The sequence below is a fragment of the Panthera leo genome, chromosome F3 (genome assembly GCF_018350215.1).
Source record: "Panthera leo isolate Ple1 chromosome F3, P.leo_Ple1_pat1.1, whole genome shotgun sequence".
NCBI classification, from domain to species: domain Eukaryota; kingdom Metazoa; phylum Chordata; class Mammalia; order Carnivora; family Felidae; genus Panthera; species Panthera leo.
In genome coordinates this window covers 54,462,965-54,481,638 of record NC_056696.1, presented here as the reverse complement: position 1 = coordinate 54,481,638, position 18,674 = coordinate 54,462,965, and positions in this window count along the sequence as shown.

Below are 18,674 nucleotides of genomic sequence, written 5' to 3'. Positions count from 1 at the left end.
TTCACAACATGGCAGCTTGATTTCCCCCAAACTCATGATCAGAGAGAGAGAGAAAGAGGACAAAACAGAAGCTGCATTGTTCATTATAATCTAATCTCTGCAGTGACATACCAGCACTTCTGCTGTATTCTGTTGGTCACACCGACCAGTCCTGGTACAGTATGGGAGGGTCCTAGGCACAGGTATGAATATAAGTGAGGGAATTCATTGGGGAACTTCTTGGAGGCTTACCATCTCAGTCTGCCATCCAAATACTGACCTGCTCAGTTTCCAAGATTAGCAGTGAAGAGGCATGATCAAAAATATCTAACGATGTTAGCCAGCACCCTGGGAAGAAAGGGGCAATACAATTTAGAGGTGAGGTGGTGGACGTGGAAGGTAGATATGGGCCAGCCCAAAGGGACAGTAGCCTCTAGGATCTGTCTAGGAAATCTGTTGTATAGAAATTCTGAATTCTAAGTGTCAGACATGATTCTGATTTTGCAAAGACAGGGCTTGGAGATTACTGATCATATTTCAGCAGCAGATGAGGAGTGATTTTCTTTCACCAAAGGATCGTGGTGCTTTATGAACACTGAAATGGGAGCAGCATTTAAAATGGGACAAACTGGGGGTGCCTGGCTGGCTCAGGGTGTTAAGTGTCCAGCTTCGGCTCAGGTCATGATCTTATGGCTCATGAGTTCTAGCCCCTCGTCACACTCTGTGCCGACAGCTCAGAGCCTGGAGCCTGCTTCAGATTCTACGTCCCTCTCTCACTCTGGCCCTCCCCCACTCATGCTCTGTTTCTCTCTCTCTCTCTCTTTCTCTCTCTCTCTAAAGAATAAATAAACATTAATTTTTTTTTAAATGGACAGACTGTATTTGATTGAGCCCCCACTATGCCTCTTATGGCGTGGAATCAAAATCAACCACAGCTGAGTTTTTCTTTGTGTTCCACTATATTTAACAAAATGATGCAGTGTATGCCGTAAGAATATCTAAGAAAAAAATTTCATCAGTGCATTTACAAAATTACTTCTGATTTGGACTGAAGCATCATTTTCTGCTGCATAGTCCTTTTCTTAATGACTGAATTATTTTACATAAAGAAGTCTACTAAATAGCATTTATTTGATCTGAGAAAATACACTAGAGTACTCTACTCATGTCCCCATTCCAACTTGACTTCAAATATGTAAGGGATGCCTAAGCAGATCCAATTTTTACCTCCCCTTTCTCCTGTATATTTGTTTTTGAGGCATGGTTGAGGGCTATAAATATCAAAAGCAATCCCCCCAGCCCCCCACCCCACCCTACCCCTGGCCTTTCCCTGCTTTAACCTGGCAAAAACCTTGGGAGTATATACAGAGTAATAGCTAGAGGGAGAAGAAGAAATTACATCGGTATTACTTTCTAGTAGTATACTTATGTTCAGACTCACTTCCAATCCTTGCTTAATTTAGAACTACATCTAGGGAAAAGGCTAGATATAGGACATGATAGGACATGATAGATATAGGACATGATAGGAAATTAGGTATTTAGCAAATCATGCATGGATGTCACAGAGATAATGAATAATATTGACAACAACATGCTTCTTGTACTTGTGTATATGCTTTATGTAGGTCCTATTGGTCTAAATCTTCTTAAAATATTCCACTTTAAATTTCCTTTTTTTAATGTTTATTTATTTTTGAGAGAGAGAGAGACAGAGTGCGAGTGGGGGAGGGTCAGAGACAGAGGAAGACACAGAATCTGAAGCGGGCTTCAGGCTCTGAGCTGTTAGCACAGAGCCCGATGTGGGGCTTGAACTCACAAATGGCGAGATCGGACCTGAGCCCAAGTTGGACACTTAATCGACTGAGCCACCCAGGTGCCCCTAAAATATTCCACTTTAAATTTGATATTTAGATACATATGCTACTGGTAAGATGAACTGTTTATAGGTAATGCCAGAAAAACTTGACCTTCCCTCTTTGAGCTTTAAAATTAAATTTTCATGTGTTTCTTATACTGGGAACAAAAAAGATAACCTAGTTGACAGCAGTGGGACTAATTGTGATTGGGTGGGTGGGGGAAAGCAAGTGCGTTCTAGGTCATGGCTTTCAGCAAGGCATATAATAGAATACCTAGGCATGGATTCCCTCCTCTGTAAAGCTAGACAGAACATCTAGTTGATTTATCAGTGTTTTTCTAACTCTAAAGTTGAATCAAAACCTTCTATGGCTGACTTTCTTTTGAATATGTGTAATTTTTATCTAGCAGTAGTATCATAAACATGATTTGCTTGCAAAGTAAGTACAGATTATCAATAACAAAAAAGTTTCTTTCTTAAAAAGTTAATTTCTAGATTATAAATACATCTTAGAATGTTTTTCTCAGGGTCTATGGCTCCAATGTATTGATCACAAAGGGTACATGTCTGAGTAATTCAAGTGATGGTTTTGTAAGTAACCTCTGCAGACATCAAATTATTTCCCAAGTATGTTGTTCTCTGTGATACTAAGTTGGCCATTTATGTCACTTACTCTTTAAGAAGGCTTTCAGCTTTAAGTAGCAGAAATGCCTATCAGTGTTGGTTTAAAAATAAGCATTTAATTATCCCATATCACAGGAAGTTTAGAGATAGGTACTTCCAGGTTTGTTCAACTGCTCCGCAGTGTTGAGATTCTGGATTGGCATCTCTCTGATTCTCTTGGCCTTTCCATTAAGATCACAAAATGGCTGTTCCAGGTCCAAACAGTGTGTCACTGTAGAGTCGTGTGTCTGGCAAATAACTGTTCTCGGCCAACTATGGCTAAGGAGGACACAGTTACACCCACTACCTAAGTTCAATCATAATTCATTATCCTCGTGTTCATCTTTCTTACCCTCTATAATCTGGCCCTCAAATTATCTCCCAGCCTTATTTTTCATTATCCTTCTAGTAGATTTCTCTGTTATATAGTCAAGGTATCTTCTACTATCCTCTGAAAGACACACTATCTACTTTTAATTTTGCACCAGGCTTTTTTTCCACCTATCCCTCCCTCTCTCTGTCTCTGTCTCTGTCTCTCTCTCTGTCTCTCTGTCTCTCTGTCTCTCTCTCTCTCTCTCTCTCTCTCTCTGTCTCTCTGTCTGTCTCTCTCTCTCTCTCTCTATATATATATATATATGTATGTATATTTTGTATACATAACTTGTATGTCTTTTTTTTCCATTCTTGTATATATATCTTGTGTATTGTATATCTTTGCAAGTTAAAATCCTAGCAAAACGTTACTAAGATTCATCTCAAGTTCTTCTCTTTAATCTTTTCTGATCACTCCAGCTAGAAGGAATTGCTTTTTCCTTTGAACCCCTGTAATAGTTTATATTTTATGTTTGTTTAACAGCATTTTACAGAATGACTTATGTCCATATGCCATTAAGTAAAACAAGACAAATAGGATTGTGTCCATTTTACAGATGGGGAACAGGCTCAAAAGAGCTTGAGTGACTTTCCCAAAGCATCATAATACCAAACGTTAGAGTCAAGACTTGAATGAGTTTGGGGTAATAGACTTCTTTTTTTTTAAAGTTTATTTATTTTGAGGGAGAAAGGGCACGAGGGGAAGAGGAGCAGAGAGAGAGAGAGAGAGGGAGAGAGAGAGAGGGAGAATCCCAAGTAAGCTTCCTGCTGTCAGCATAGAGCCCGACATGCGGCTTAAACCCACAACCCATGAGATCATGACCTGAGCCCAGATCAAGAGTTGGATGCTTAACTGACCGAGCCACCCAGGCGCTTCTGGGGTAGTAGACTTCTGTAATAAACATTCTCCAAAATAGTGCAGAACAAAGAATACAAGTGTTTATTTCTGTCTCATGGGAAGACTCAAGGGAAGGCTCTAGTTTGACAGGTGGCTCTGCCCCTCAGAAGTGTTGAGGAGGCTCAGGCAGCCACCTTCCACACATGGCCTCCAGGGTGGTGCTGACCTTGGTCCTTCCAGCCAAGGAAAGCTGAAAAGAGCAAAATCCAGGTGCAGATGTTTTGTCTCGCGTGAGGTAGAAGTTGCACTTTTGCTCAGATCTCATTGGCAAGAGCTTAGTCATGTGACCTACCAGCTGCTAGACTGGGAAATGCAGAACCTCTGCCTGAATTGCAACAATTAAACCCTGTAGAGGAGGGAATCCCCTTGTCCTCCTGGGCCACTCACATCCCATTTTTGAAACTCTGGACAGCAGTTTTCTTCTATAGACACAAAGACATAGCACACCAGACATTGTGCACTTCCCCAGTGGCTGACCTTAAGGGAGTAGCAGATCAGACATGTTCTGTTCCATTCCATTGATTGTACCATTCCTAAACTCCCACCACTATGATCTAGGCGGGCCATGTGCTATCACTGCTTCAAGCATGCAGCAAAACACGCAAAATGTTATGATTTGTTGCCATGCTGACAGTGTCGACTTAACTACGGCTGACAAACAGTTTTTAAATAGAACATGTCAGTTCATTACAGTATTTTCCATCTGTGTTTTTTTTTTTCCTTTCCCACACTTAACACTGAACATTTGAATGTCACCACAAAGGTTTAGTTTACACTTCCAGTCAATTAATGACTTGTTAAAGCCATATCTTGGAAAGAAGCAAAACAATAAACAGTGTTTCAAAAAAGGAGACCCTCCTCTGGCTGGAGAAGGCCGTTCTCATAGCCATTTTTAGTTGTTTGGTTTCCAGTGCCTCGAATTCTTTGCTTTCTCTTGCTTGCGTCAGCTCTGACTTGGTATTGCCCCTGAAACTAGGTTCCCCCCCACCACAACTGTGAGCAAAATTCCAACCAAGTTCAGAGGGCCGGCTGCCTGAGATACAGGCCTGCACAACTGTGCCCTGACACTGTGATGTCTAGAATATTGGCCACCATAATGGCTTACCTCGCCAGCTGGTGACATTTTGCTGATCTGTGCATACTGCATTCTTATTCTTACGCCTTACCTTCTCAACACTCAGTTGTTCCTCTTGCTACTTACTGAGCAGAGAGACTGACATTGCCTATTAGTAACTTTTAATGTCAAAACCACTTTAAGCGCCTTAATTGTGTTTTAAATGATGTCTTGGGTCTGTGTGCTTATAATGAAAATATAGAGTGACAATGTAAGTCTTAAAAGTCTATTCCTGTGATGGTTCAATTTTGCTAGCTTTTGTGTCATTACAGATTTTTAAATTCTAAAGAAATTTGATTTCTTTTTTAAAAAGTATTGTTAATACTTGACTTTTCATTCCGGGCACTGAGGGTATTCCTTGCTGTTTTTCGTAGTTTAGGCTTTGGCTGCAAATGTTTGGACATCAGCTCAGAACATCATCTCCGAGGGAGCACTTTGCAAGTGTTATCTCCTTGTTCACAGGAACCCAAGGTGGACCTAGTGGAGAATTGTTTAGTGATAGAAACTGAAATAGCAATAAAAAGAGGGATGGCCAAATTATGTAAAATCAGTGCGCATGAATAATTCAGTGCTCGCTTGAATGCGATTTTTATTTTTATTGTTAAATAATACTAGCTTTTCCATGAACTAATAACACACCGACTAACCAACTGGTAAGCTTTTTGTTGGGGGCCTGGAGTGACAGGGAAGAGGAAGGAAGGAAGGAAATGGGCCCAAATAGTCATCTTTTAGAAATGGAGTGCACTCCGTGATGCATTGATGTAATCGTCTGTTTTATAATTTCTTAACTATATTGAAGATAAGGAAATGAAACCACAGAGAAATTCATTAGGACAACTTTGTTTACATATCATCTGGAATCATGGTAATGTTTTATGAACTTTCTTCTCTACTGAACCTCAGAATTTGAATCTAGTGCCTAACATATTTTTGTGGCATAAATTCTAAGATAGGTGTTTGTGTGTTCCTGTGTTCATAGAAATAAAGTATGTAAGAATTTCTTTTATTATGACTCCTGAGGTACAACTTAGATATACAGCTACTGTGGAACAGAATGAAGGCCTCTGCAAGGAGCTTATTTTTAATCTCAAGCAAAAGTTTTTCTTAGCTAAAAAGAGAAAAATCTTGACTACAGTCAACTCTAACATCGTGTTTTAAACAAATTAGGAGAGGAATGGAAAGTGAGCAATGGTGTTAAATCATTGAGAAAACACCAAACATTGGAGAGAGAGAAAAATAAGATGCAAATTATGAGAAAGAAGCTCTCAGAGGAGTTTGATGGGGTGACAGGAACTTTTCGGTAGCATAATCAATGGACAAATACTGCTTTTAATGGTCTTGCTTAATCTAATGAAATTGTCATTAGCTCAGGAACTGCATTAACTAAGAGATCAAGAAACCAGAGCAAAAGGCCTGGTGCAAACCAAGTAAATGGTACCCCAAAGTATGGTGGAAACATCCATTATTACAGAAGAATGCAATATAATGTGATTTTGAATTTTAAAACCAAATATTTTTTTGTTCTCATTCTTTGAGAGAAGATGCAAGAGATTTTATAAACGCATAGTGGGAAATTTTTTGGACTGACTGTGAACCAGAAAACATCAGCGGGGTTCGGACAAAACTCAGGCAAGGGTCCTATGGGAACAGAGTCCTGGGAGGTCCTTTGGAATACGATTTTGTCACCTAGATGTCATCACAGTATTATCCAGGCAGTGGAAAGGGACACAGGAGGATTTGAATGCCAGTAGGAACCTGTGAGAAATTGAGGAGGGAGTAGATGAACTCCGGTTGGGAAACTATGAATGCATAAGAGACTAGTCTTCTCGTGCAAGGAGATGCATTTATAGATGCACAACAGAAACCAAAGGGAGGATCAGGAGATGAGATTTTCTAGGAGATAAAATAAGTTAATTTTTAATTTTCATTAAAGAATGATGAAAACGTTGTGCCTATAAAAGATAATTTCTGAAGAAGCTAGCTGTTGTAAGGCAGATTATACTATTGTTGAGTACATTAATATTAGTATATGTGCACAATATATATTATATATATTATATATAATATATAATATATATTATATTAGTAAATGTGTACAAACATTTATCTTTCTACACACACACACACACAGTAGTCATAATTAGTCCCATTCCTCAGACATAGTCACTATGCAGAGGGTCTCTCCTAGCAAATGTATTGTTCTAAGGGAGTAGAGATTGGAGCCATTCATAATGTAATTGAGACACACGATCAGGCAAACCAAGGAAATAAATTCAAAGTTCTCAGCCAGAAGATAGATCAGAATCACCTGAAAAGCATTTTCAAACTGCACAAGCCCATCCCCCAACTCCCGGAAACTTGAGCCCCCCGTGAAATTCTAATATACCCTCTATTCTTAAGAGAAATGCAAGGTTGGAGTTCTTTTCCTCCTATTCCATCTCTCTGATCTCTACACACAAGACTATTTATGATGAACATGGGACATCTGAGTAGAATTTTTTTTTTGAAGAGAAAGAGAAACAGAAGAGGGAGAAAATATTCCCCCAAATTTCTCATAGGTTCAAAAGATTGAATACCTGTTAAAACTGGCAAGGGATATTTTTTATTTTCAACCACACATGTTCTGTCACCTTCTCTGGCATGCTTGTTTTATTTATTTGTGAGGTAGAAAATGGTCACTGTGAAGCTGTATTTGTCTAGGATCTCATGCTTTGGTAAAAGGAATAAAATAAAGATCTCACACTCACTCTGGGCTTTCATTAATGATGATCATTAGCCCTGTTCTGAACTATTGACAAAATGTTATAGGATCTTGAGAGGAGAACTTGTATTCTTTTAAATAAAGAACTAGTTAATTAGAACTCTTTCTCATGAAAATGACCTAATTCTGCTACCAAGTGCTAACTTTAAAAAAAAAAAAAAGAAACCTAAAAGATAGTTGGCAAAAATGCATATTGATTCACATAAATCAATAAGTTAGAACATGATTGAGGCTTGAATTGCTCTCGAGTTTCTAAAATCTCCTCGGTCTTCCCGAGCAATAGCAGAAAATGTTTGCTTGCATTTTGATAACCAACATGAAAATTAGATATTAATATATACAGGGAAAGACAGAGACAGAAAATACTTAACACCCCAAGAAGGAAGCAATCGTGCCATTACTCACAAGTGGTGCTGCTATGGGTGACTTCCTCAGTCATTCCATAACAATTGCAAATCTGTCTCTCGGACCAAAAAAAAAAAAAAAAAAAAGGTGGGGGGGAGTGTATTTAAAGGGCATCTACCAGCCCCATTATATTTAAGTGCTGTTGTGTTTTGCTTGAAAACTGAGGTCTTTGTAGTCAGTGTGTCCCTATTTACTCACACAAGATTTGCAAATAACAGAAAGAAATGTGAAATCAGTTTCTTTTTTTATGCTGGAAGAAATGGCATCTCATAATTATTTTGAAAGTGGAGGCCTAGCTGTTTAAAGCTTATTAGGGTTTATTTTCTAAAAATTTCCTCTTTGTCAGCTGAGGTGACAGCAAGGCCAGGTGACCCCAAATGAGACTTATCGACCTCTAGACTTTTCAATCAGAGGCTTGTCACCTTGAAATCACCAGCATTTGCACACGGAATGTCTGTATACTACTGTGCAGGACATAAATATGAATCTGGCCAATCTGGCTCTTACTTTGCACATTAACGATTCCCAGGAATTGTCTGGAAATGAGCTGGAGGGTTAGGCTTGCCACTCTTCTGTGATTTCTGTCTTAACCTGATTATATTCCTGGCTTTACGAGTCAACCAAACCAGAAGACAGAAGTGAAGAGAGAGATATTTGTACGTAGAAAGGTGGTCTTCCGGCATTAGGGCACCAGGGCCGGTATGTATGTTGGCTGGCTACTTTTTGTTGGCTTTGATTAATTTACTAAAATATAAGCTCTTTGGAACTGTGACAATGTGTTTGGTTTAGCGTCTGGAAAGCAGAAGATATTAAATAAATGTTGGCTGACTTTGTTGATGGACCTCTTCTACATATGTTCACAAGGTAAAATCCATTATTGGATATTGAGAGGTAAGGCAAATTTGAGGGCTATTTAAGGAAGCTGGCAAAAATAGCCTCTATTTTCACTACTGCCCTTACAAAAAAGGACTAAAAAAATTCACCTTGATTTCTCTCTGATATTCCCCTCCAGCAAAGATGGAGGGAAGAGATCTATTTCTAGTGCTGAGCAGTGTCAGTCACATAGGAGGTGCTCAGTAAATGTTTGCTGAATGAAGGAATTACTGTGTTATGCAACTAGTGGAGAAATGAAAATAGTAATGTGCTATCCTCGTCTATAGATTTATTACCCACAAGCTAGGCATATTTCTTATTTTCTTTGGATAAGATAGTGATATTGTTTATTGTTTTTAATTTGGTTTAAAAATTGCATAGTTAGGGGTGGCTAGGTGGCTCAGTTGGTTAAGCATCTGACTCCTGATTTGGGCTCAGGTCATGATCTCATGGTTCATGGGACTGAGCCCAGCATCAGGCTCTGAACTGCCAGCATGGCAGAGCCCTCTTGGGATTCCTTCCCTCCCTCCCTCCCTCCCTCCCTCCCTCCCTCTCTCTCTCTCTCTCTCTTAAAATAAATAAACCTTTTTTTAAAACGTTGCATAGCTACTGGTTTTAGACGCATCACAAAATGATTTACTTGGTATTTACTAGTTGAGTTTAGTGCTGAAGTAGAAAGATATGGGACCCACCACATATGTTGTTGACAGATCAGTGAGTTGCAATAGAGTCACGATACTTAGTTCTGTATCTTGCACATATATAGCTTTGTTTTGCTGCATACACGCTAATGTCTTGTGCTGGAGCCACAATCCAGAAAGGGCATAAGGTAGATGAGAAAGAACATGGCTCTAGGAACTGAGTTCCAGTCATCTTCTTATCACTGACTAGCTGTGGAACTTTGGAATCTCTTCTCTTGGGACCCCTGTAAGCCTCACTTCCACTGTATGGTTTATTATATCATGCAGATAATATATATTAGAGGAGACTTGGAACCAGTGGCACCGAGCCCCCAACACTCCTTGCTCTCGTTTTCTCTTTGCTAAAAGGAAGGTGTCGATGGGAATAGACCCACAGAGTTTCTGTCTCAGTTAAAGAGACAATCTATGCACAGTGCCTGTCTCAGTAAGTATTTAACAAATTTCAGCAATTACTAGCTCTTATTCTATTTCTAAATATATATGATTCCATGAGAAATTGTTCTAACCTATCAATAACTCAACTTAACAAATGTCCAGGCATTCCCAGGGTCCATCCTGATAACTTCTGTCAGGTAAAAAGAAAAATTGGTGGGTTTTCCATTTCAAATCTTATACACAGAGCATTTTCAATTTTGAAAATGTCAGCGCTTTGACAGTACTCCTTTAAAAGCAGCTTTGTTGTTTTTAAATTACATTTGTTAAGCTTGAAATCCATAATGTGAATGATAGGGCCTGGTGGTATTTACGTAAAAATTAAAACTGTCAAGTTGCATTAAGGTTTAATCACTGGCTATGGCACAGGAGCCTCAATTTCTCTGCACTCGTCCTCTTGATGCTTTTTTTTTTTTCCGCTATAGATCTGAGCTATGGGAGCATGATGTGCCTTTTTTTAAAGACTCATATTCTTGGGAAATTCCCCAATGAGTTTATGTAGAAGATGATGAGGCAGAAGAAACTAACATAATTCTATGCATATAATCCCTTTACAAATGATGTCTCGTTTGATCCTTTACATTAACCAGGGGTGACTTATTATGCCCTCTGTGCAGGTGAAGTACTGAGTCTCAGAGAGATAAACCAATTGGCCAAGGTCATTTCCAAAATACTGTACCCTAACCTTCTATTATGTTCTTCAAACTTCTGCCCAAATTAATCTTGTCTCCCCTTTTTTGATCTCAAAGCTACTTGTGATTATATTTAATATTTGTGACTAGGTTGTTAGAAAGATGTATTAAGATAATTTTAAATCTGTTAATGGTGTAAAAAGTAAGATTTTATATATATATATATATATACACACATACACATATATATATAATCTTCTTATTTATTTTTAAATTTTTTTTAATGCTTTATTTTTTATTTCAGAGCATGAGTGGGGGAGGGGCAGAGAGAGAGAGAGAGAGACACAGGCTCTAGGCTCTCAGCTGCCAGCACAGAGCCCGACACGGGGCTCAAACCCACGAACTGTGAGATCATGACCTGAGTCAAAGTAGAGCCAAAGCCAAACCTGAGCTTAACCGACTGAGCCACCCAGGCACCCCTGATACGACCCCCATTTTAAAGACGAAGAAACCAAGTCTTCTTGATTATCCAATAATAATGTAATTATTCAGCATTGGAGTCAGAATTCTGGCTCAGATTGGACTCCAACGTTGTCCTTTACACAGCACCTTGTTGATTCTTTTTTTTTTTAAGTTTGTTTATTTAAGTTTATTATTTTGACCGAGAGTACATGTGCGAGCGCATGCAAGTAGGGGCAGGGCAGAGAGAGAGGGAGAAAGAGAGAGAGAGAGACTCCCAAGCAGTGCCCACACTGTTAGCGCAGATCCCGATGAGGGGCTGGAATCCACAAACTGTGAGATCATGACCTGAGCCAAAATCGAGAGTCAGACGCCCAACCGACGGAGCCACCCAGGTGCCCAGCACCTTGCCGATTCGTATCGTTTGTTTTCAGTGGTCTGTGACATATGAAAAAGAAAAGCCTTTGTGACAAACAAGTAGAATAAAATAACACCGGATGCTTGATTTGAGGTCATATTTGTTTAAAGTCCTCATTAGCTCTTGGCGAGAAGGTCTTCGTGTTGAGCTGGCTGATAACCAGGCTGTGGGGAGCACCACTGGGCAGCGGGATGAGCTGCCAGGCCGACTCTGAGCCGTGCATCAGACATGCCGTCTCTCACAGACTTAAATCCTGGATCCTCTCTGCGAGGGGAGTATATCTGCGGTGCTTGATATTCTATTACCCCATAATATACAATGCATTTTATTTATGTTAGTCATCTTTTATACAGAACTGTCACAAAATACGTCACTGCTGATTACAGTCTGTATGGGCCAGCTACACTGGTGAATTATGCCCCTCGCCGTAGATCATGCCAGTAGTACCTGGCTAGGAAGAGAGGAGGATAAATCCAAAACAATGATAGATGTACTTCAAGAGGTTCAGAGATGCCTGGGTGTGGAGAGAAACCTACAGTTAAAAATGCCCAGAAGTGTCCTCTTTTATCTTGGAACCTCTTAGCTCTGCATTTGTCTCTATAGAACACGCTCTGCCCAGCTGTTGTGAACACCGGTGATTCATTGCCCACCTGGTCATAATCCTAGAAGTGCCTCTCATCCTTCAGTGGCTACCATGACCCCCACCACTTTCTCCTTTAACTTTAGCAGGATTTGGAGAATTTGCCTCCTTCGTGTAATATTTTTTGGAAGTCATGAAGTGTCCCTTTATGTACTGGATGCTGTAGAATCCCTTGCTACCCACATAATTGAAGGGAGTTCTATATTATCTATCCCTAAGTCTATATAATAAAACTATATATAAATATTATCTGTGCTAAGACATTTGAATAGGACCTGACTCTTAGTCGAGTTTAGCTACAATAAATCATATGAACAACTGTGCTATGGATGCACGATGATGAGTAAGACACAGTCCCAACCCTCAGGGAGTCTGACGCCCAGTGAGGAAATGTAGACCCCTGAGGAAGCAATTTTAATAGAGTGTGGTGGTGATAAGTAAGGATGGATCCAGGGTCCTGGGGATCACCTTAGGGGCATCCAAGTCGGCCTCGGGTAGCTGGAAAGTCCTGAAGGACTGACAGGAGGATTAGTCACGGGGAATTTGTGTCAGTTGTGGAGGAGGCAATGGTTGCAAAGCATATTGTGCAAAGGACAGAGTATTCTTGGAGGACTGTAGGCATCACGATGGTTATTATGGTTGGAAAAGAAGCGAGAAGTGACACGGTGAGAAAGGAAGTCTCAGGCCAGGTCAGAAAGGCCTTGTAAAGCATAAGCAGTTTGACCTCAAGACTGAGAGTAACAGAGAAGTGTTATAGGGATTTACATAAAAGAGCAGCAGGGGGACGCCTGAGTGGCTCCCTCAGTTGAGCGTCCTACTCTTGATTTCAGCTCAGGTCATGACCTCGTAGTCAGGAGATGGGCCCCAGGAGATGGACAATAGATTGTCTCTATTTCTCTCCCTCTGCCCTTTCCCTACTCATGCACTCATTCTCTCTCTCTCAAAATAAGTAATTAAAAAAAGGAAAAAAGAGGGGCGCCTGGATGGCTCAGTTGGGTAAGTGTCTGACTCTTGATTTGGGCTCAGGTCATGATCTCACAGTTCATGATTTCGAGCCCCCACATTGGGCTCTGCACTGACAGTTCAGAGTCTGCTTAGTATTCCCCCTCTCTCTCTGTTCCTCCCCCACTTGTGCTCGCTCTCTCTCTCTCTCTCTCTGTCTCAAAACAAATAAACTTAAGTAAAAAGAAAGAGTGGCAAGAAGAGCTTCTGTTTTATTTTTATTTTTTAAAGTTTTATTTTTTAATATTTATTTGAGAGAGAGGGAGCATGAGGAGAGGAGGGGCAGAGAGAGAGAATCCCAAGCAGGTCCCACGCTGTCAGCACAAAGCCCAACGCAGGGCTCCGGCTCCTGAATGGTGAGATCAGGACCTGAGCCAAAATCAAGAGTTGCACACTTAACTGACTGAGCCACCCAGGCGCCCCAGAGCTTCCGTTTTCAAATGATTTCCTGGCTTCATCGCAGAGAATTAAGGTGAGGTTGTACCCTTTGTAATGTTGATGGTGAGAGTGGCCTCAGTTATGATAGTGATGACGGGAAAAGGGATGAGTGATAAATCGGGGTGATATTTTTAAAAAGACATTTTGTCTCTGCAGGAAAGACTACATGGTGTCAGGTGTGAACAGTTGGGAGGAAGGTGGTATAGTTCACCAGCATGAGGAACTGAAGAAAAGGAACAGGTGTGGGGAGGGGAAAGACGTTCTTTGAAGTTGAGGTGCTTATGAGACAGTTGAGTTGTGTTGTCCGTTAGTCTGTCTAGGTTACACAGTTACAGATCTCAAGAGCTAGAGACAAAGGCCATTCCCATAATTATGAAGTAATCAAAGGGGACGCCCTGGGTGGCTCAGTCATTTAAGCATCAGACTTCAGCTCAGGTCATGATCTCACAGTTCGTGGGTTCGAGCCCCGCGTCAGGCTCCGTGCTGACAGCTCAGAGCCTGGAGCCTGTTTCAGAGTCTGTGTCTCCCTCTCTCTGCCCCTCCCCTGCTTGCACCCTGTCTCTCTCTCTCTCTCAAAAATAAATAATAAACATTAATATTCTTAAACAAGCTAAGTAATCAAAGGGATGGGATGGATGAATTCCCACGGGGAGAATGGGAAGCAAAGAGGCAACTGATCTTGGGACTCAGAAAACACACTTGTTACACAATAAATAGATGAACAACAGATGGCAGAAGACAAAAGGAACACAGGGCAATATTTCCATGTTCACATTTTTACTGAAGTACAAATAACATTTCCAAACAATTTATAAGCCAAGAAAGAAAGAAAGAAAGAAAGAAAGAAAGAAAGAAAGAAAGAAAGAAAGAAATCGCAAACCATCCCGCTACCTTGTTTCTAAATTCCTTTTTAGATCCTGTTCATATATATTCACAGTTTCCACACACTTGTAATCAGAGTGTGGATTGAGTGCCACATTCTAGCCCTTTTCATTAATATATTATCAGCATTTTTTGCATTGCTTCAGTCTTCATCTGTTAACAATGGCTTTGAGGCATGACAGTGCCTTTAGGAGAGTGTACTTTCCTAAAGTACTTGGGAGGGGAAAAAAGAGACAGAATCGGAGGGTTTAGCAACAAAGGTTTTCATTCATAAAGTGCGAGAGTAATATGATGATGGCACAGCATGACTGATGTACAGAGGAGACTTAAGTTTAGAATTTCATGTTGCTTTTGCAATTCATAACCTCCGACCGCACTGTGTAATGGAACATCATGTGCTCTAACATCCGTTACATGAGCAGGGCTCTAATGCGGACTAAACTGTGGCCCTTGCCGCAGACTTGTGACATGGGGTAAATCATCATCTCGAAAGGAACCTGAATGTTTTCTCGTGCTTCCGTACACAGCTTCCAAAGCACAGAGAAATGGAAAACCAAACCAAAAACAACCAAAAAGCAAAACAAAACAGGAAAAACAAAAACAAAACAAAGCAAACAAAAAAGACAGTGACATGGGAGCCAAGGAGAGCTACGAAGTCCCAGTTCTGTTGCCTCTGAGAGCAAAGTTTGACTCAGCTCTCGAAAGAAGCACAGGATCTAAAGTGCACTGGCCCTTAGGTCAGAAGGTCTGGTTTGGGGTCAAATGGTGGCTTTACCACTCGGAAGCTGTACGGTGTGAACACGTTCAGCCTTAACTTGTGGCTGACTGTCCCTTTTAGAGACTTCTTGTGAAAACTAAAGGAAATAGAAATGATGTGTCATACTTCATATTATGAAGTTGCTATTTCACTATTATGATAATTGCCTAATATATTTAAGCTTTATTATGAAATCTTTTCAGTGTTTTTCCATGTCATGATTGGAATAGTATCTGTGCTGAGGAAACACACAGTCTTGTACTGCGTGATTTGTGAAGGCCTTCTTATTTCCAAATGTGCACAAGCCTATTCCTAGCCTTTAAACCCCTTGGTTTATTTTATTTTATTTTATTTTATTTTATTTTATTTTATTTTATTTTATTTTATTTTATTTTATTATTTTTGCCTCAAAACAAGCTGGTCTTCAGCTGCTTTCTCGAAAAGATGCAAGTCTGGCACTTTTCCCTTAGATGGATCCTTTTTCCTTCATGAAAGAACTGAGAGTCTGCCTGATGGAGATTGATGAATGTTTTTCTATCTTTGGGTATTTACTGAAGCCTGAGATCTTTTTTTCTTTCCTTCTTTCCTTCTTATTATTAGATCGATCAAATACCACTTCTACAAAAAGGTTTTCATAGTTGACCACAACTAACAATTTTATTGTGAGTGGGGAGATCCCTAAGGGGTTTGATACTCTTCAGTGGGACCAGGGGTGCAGAAATAAATTCCCTAAGTAATATACCGAATCTACATCAAGGTGGTCCATGGTGTAAATAAAACTATTTGTTTGATTACATCAGATCGTTGCATTTCTGGTCCAAGTTTTAAAAGAAAAGCAAGCGATATCTGTATGGAAATTGCATGAATTCCATGGTGAATCTTTCATCTGCTTGGTAAACCATCCAATTTTCCAATTCTTGTCTCTCTCTTTTTTTAAGTTTAATTGTTTATTTTGAGAGAGAGATCGAGAAAGAGAGCAAGAACACACATGAGAGCCAGGGAGGGGCAAAGGGAGAGGGAGAGAGAGAATCCAAGCAGGCTGTGTTATGTCAGCACAGAGCCTGAAGTGGGGCTCCATTCCAGGATGGTGGGATCATGACCTGAGCCAAAATCAAGAGTCGAATGCTTAACCGACTGAGCCATCCACTTGCTCTGCCAATTCCTGTCTCTTCAAGGAAAGTTCACACTCTTTTATTATGAATGTTACAGAAAGTAGACTTAGTTTAAGTCCAAGTTTTCTTTACTTAAAATTCTACTTTCCTTGATTCATATTTTTTTGACCCTCATTTCCTTGACTTCTCTCTCCACCAAAATGATCAGATTGTGACCAGGTTAAGATCTGTAGAAACCATGTGGAGCATTAAAAGGGATGGCCACCTCCTCATCTCCTACCTAAAGGTGTTTATAATAAAAGCAATATCAAACTACAAAGTCATGTAAGAAATCAACAAAGTTCTGGGGCACCTGCGTGGCTCAGTCGGTTAAGCGGCCGACTTCAGCTCAGGTCATGACCTCGCGGTCTATGAGTTCGAGCCCCGTGTCGGGCCCTGTGCTGACAGCTCAGAGCCTGGAGCCTGTTTCAGATTCTTTGTCTCCCTCTCTCTCTGACCCTCCCCCGTTCATGCTCTGTCTTTCTCTGTCTCAAAAATAAATAAACGTTTAAAAAAGAAAAGAAATCAACAAAGTTCTGATTTTTTCCACCAAAGAGTCCATCGTGTGTGTGTGTGTGTGTGTGTGTGTGTGTGTGTGTGTGTGTGTGTGTGTTTCACCCTTTTGGAAACATCAAATAACAGCATCTTAAAAAAAAAAAAAAAAGTATTAGTGTCCTTGCTTTGCTGCTGCCCAAGCACATTTCTTAGCCTCTCTTTGGGTAATCTGACACTGGGTCAGATCCACTAAGCTATTTGGGAATCCAGCTCCAAAGCCAGAAGATGTTGGTAAGTGAAAAATAACTCAGCAGGTCACTCTATTTTATAAAACTAACTTTCTCTGAGGTCGTTGGCAAATAACACAGACCTTTCAAACTAAAAATTTTGCCTTTAAATGTTGAAGAATGATGAAGAATATGTTTCGACAGTTTAAAGAATTATGTTGGAGAAGAAAACCTTAAGCACTTCGGTGTCCCTATCTCTGTGTGAGAATTACTGTTTTTCTCACGTGGTGTTCTAGCTATTGGATAAAGGTGTAGCTATAAATCTGGAGTTTTTGAATGCTGTGGAGTTGAAGAATGCTCTGGAACTAGTCATGTGCAGCTTCTGCCCAAGCTACTGAGTTCCCCTGGGATATTAGGGCAGAAGGAGCCAGAGCTTGAAAAGGGCAGGATTCTCTGGGAAGCTCAACATCATAGGGCTACTGTTTTAGAACTGGGAATTACCTTTGCAGTCATGCAGTGCGGATGTTGTTAACTGGCTGTACGTGGGCTGTGGATATGCTTTGTTTGGCTCTTCGTCTGTTGGTCTGAACAGCATTAGAATTTGAATGCATATAGATGGGACCTCCTTTCTCCAGTTCGCCCTAGATACCACTACTCCATATTGCTTAAACCTGTCTGGTACCTGCCTGGCCCCAAAGGCATTTGAGTTCATGGAATGCCACCATTATGGAACTGCCATCAGTTTATGTTGATACTATCTCTAGTTTATAAAGGGTGGTCTCAGAGGCTGAGAGAGGTGGTGTTCCCCTAGACTCATCTAGGGCCAAGACCAGAACTCAGGCCCCTTGACGGCCAGAGCAGTGTCATTTTCACCACAGAGTTTGGCGAATGAAATTTAAATTTACCTCCTTTGCTGTATCTTTCCCAAAAAAGAATACATACAGCTTTAAAAATAAATACTATAAGTAAATTTACCACCTGAATATCTAATGATATCTCAGGGAAAAAAAACCCACAATGCATTAAATAAACTCTACAGGGCTGCCTCACATTATTTTCACAAAATATTTCTAGGTAGAAGCCTATTAATTATTTCTCTAGCAGGACATAAGGAAGCTTTTAAATACAATATATAAGCATCAATGAATAAAGACATGTTTTTCCTATGGCAGGAATATTTTAGATGCATACTTGAACATAGTTATCAGCATCTCCCAGTTACAAAATTTTGACAAATTCTGACTTTAGATGTATATTTCACACACCATTAGAATACATTAGAATATATTATAAATTCCCTTAGGGCAGGGCTCTTCTTCCTTGTTCTACATATTTTACTTATTAGATAACTGTATGCGCATGCTATGGCAAAGATAATAAGGCATTAAATTAGAAATGTGCCTAATTTAAATTTTCCAATTGAATTTTTTCATACTGCTATAAGCATATGTGTATTTATGTTAAAGAACTATTAAGCATCTTTATTAGATGAGTAAAATTAATATAAAAAGAAAGTA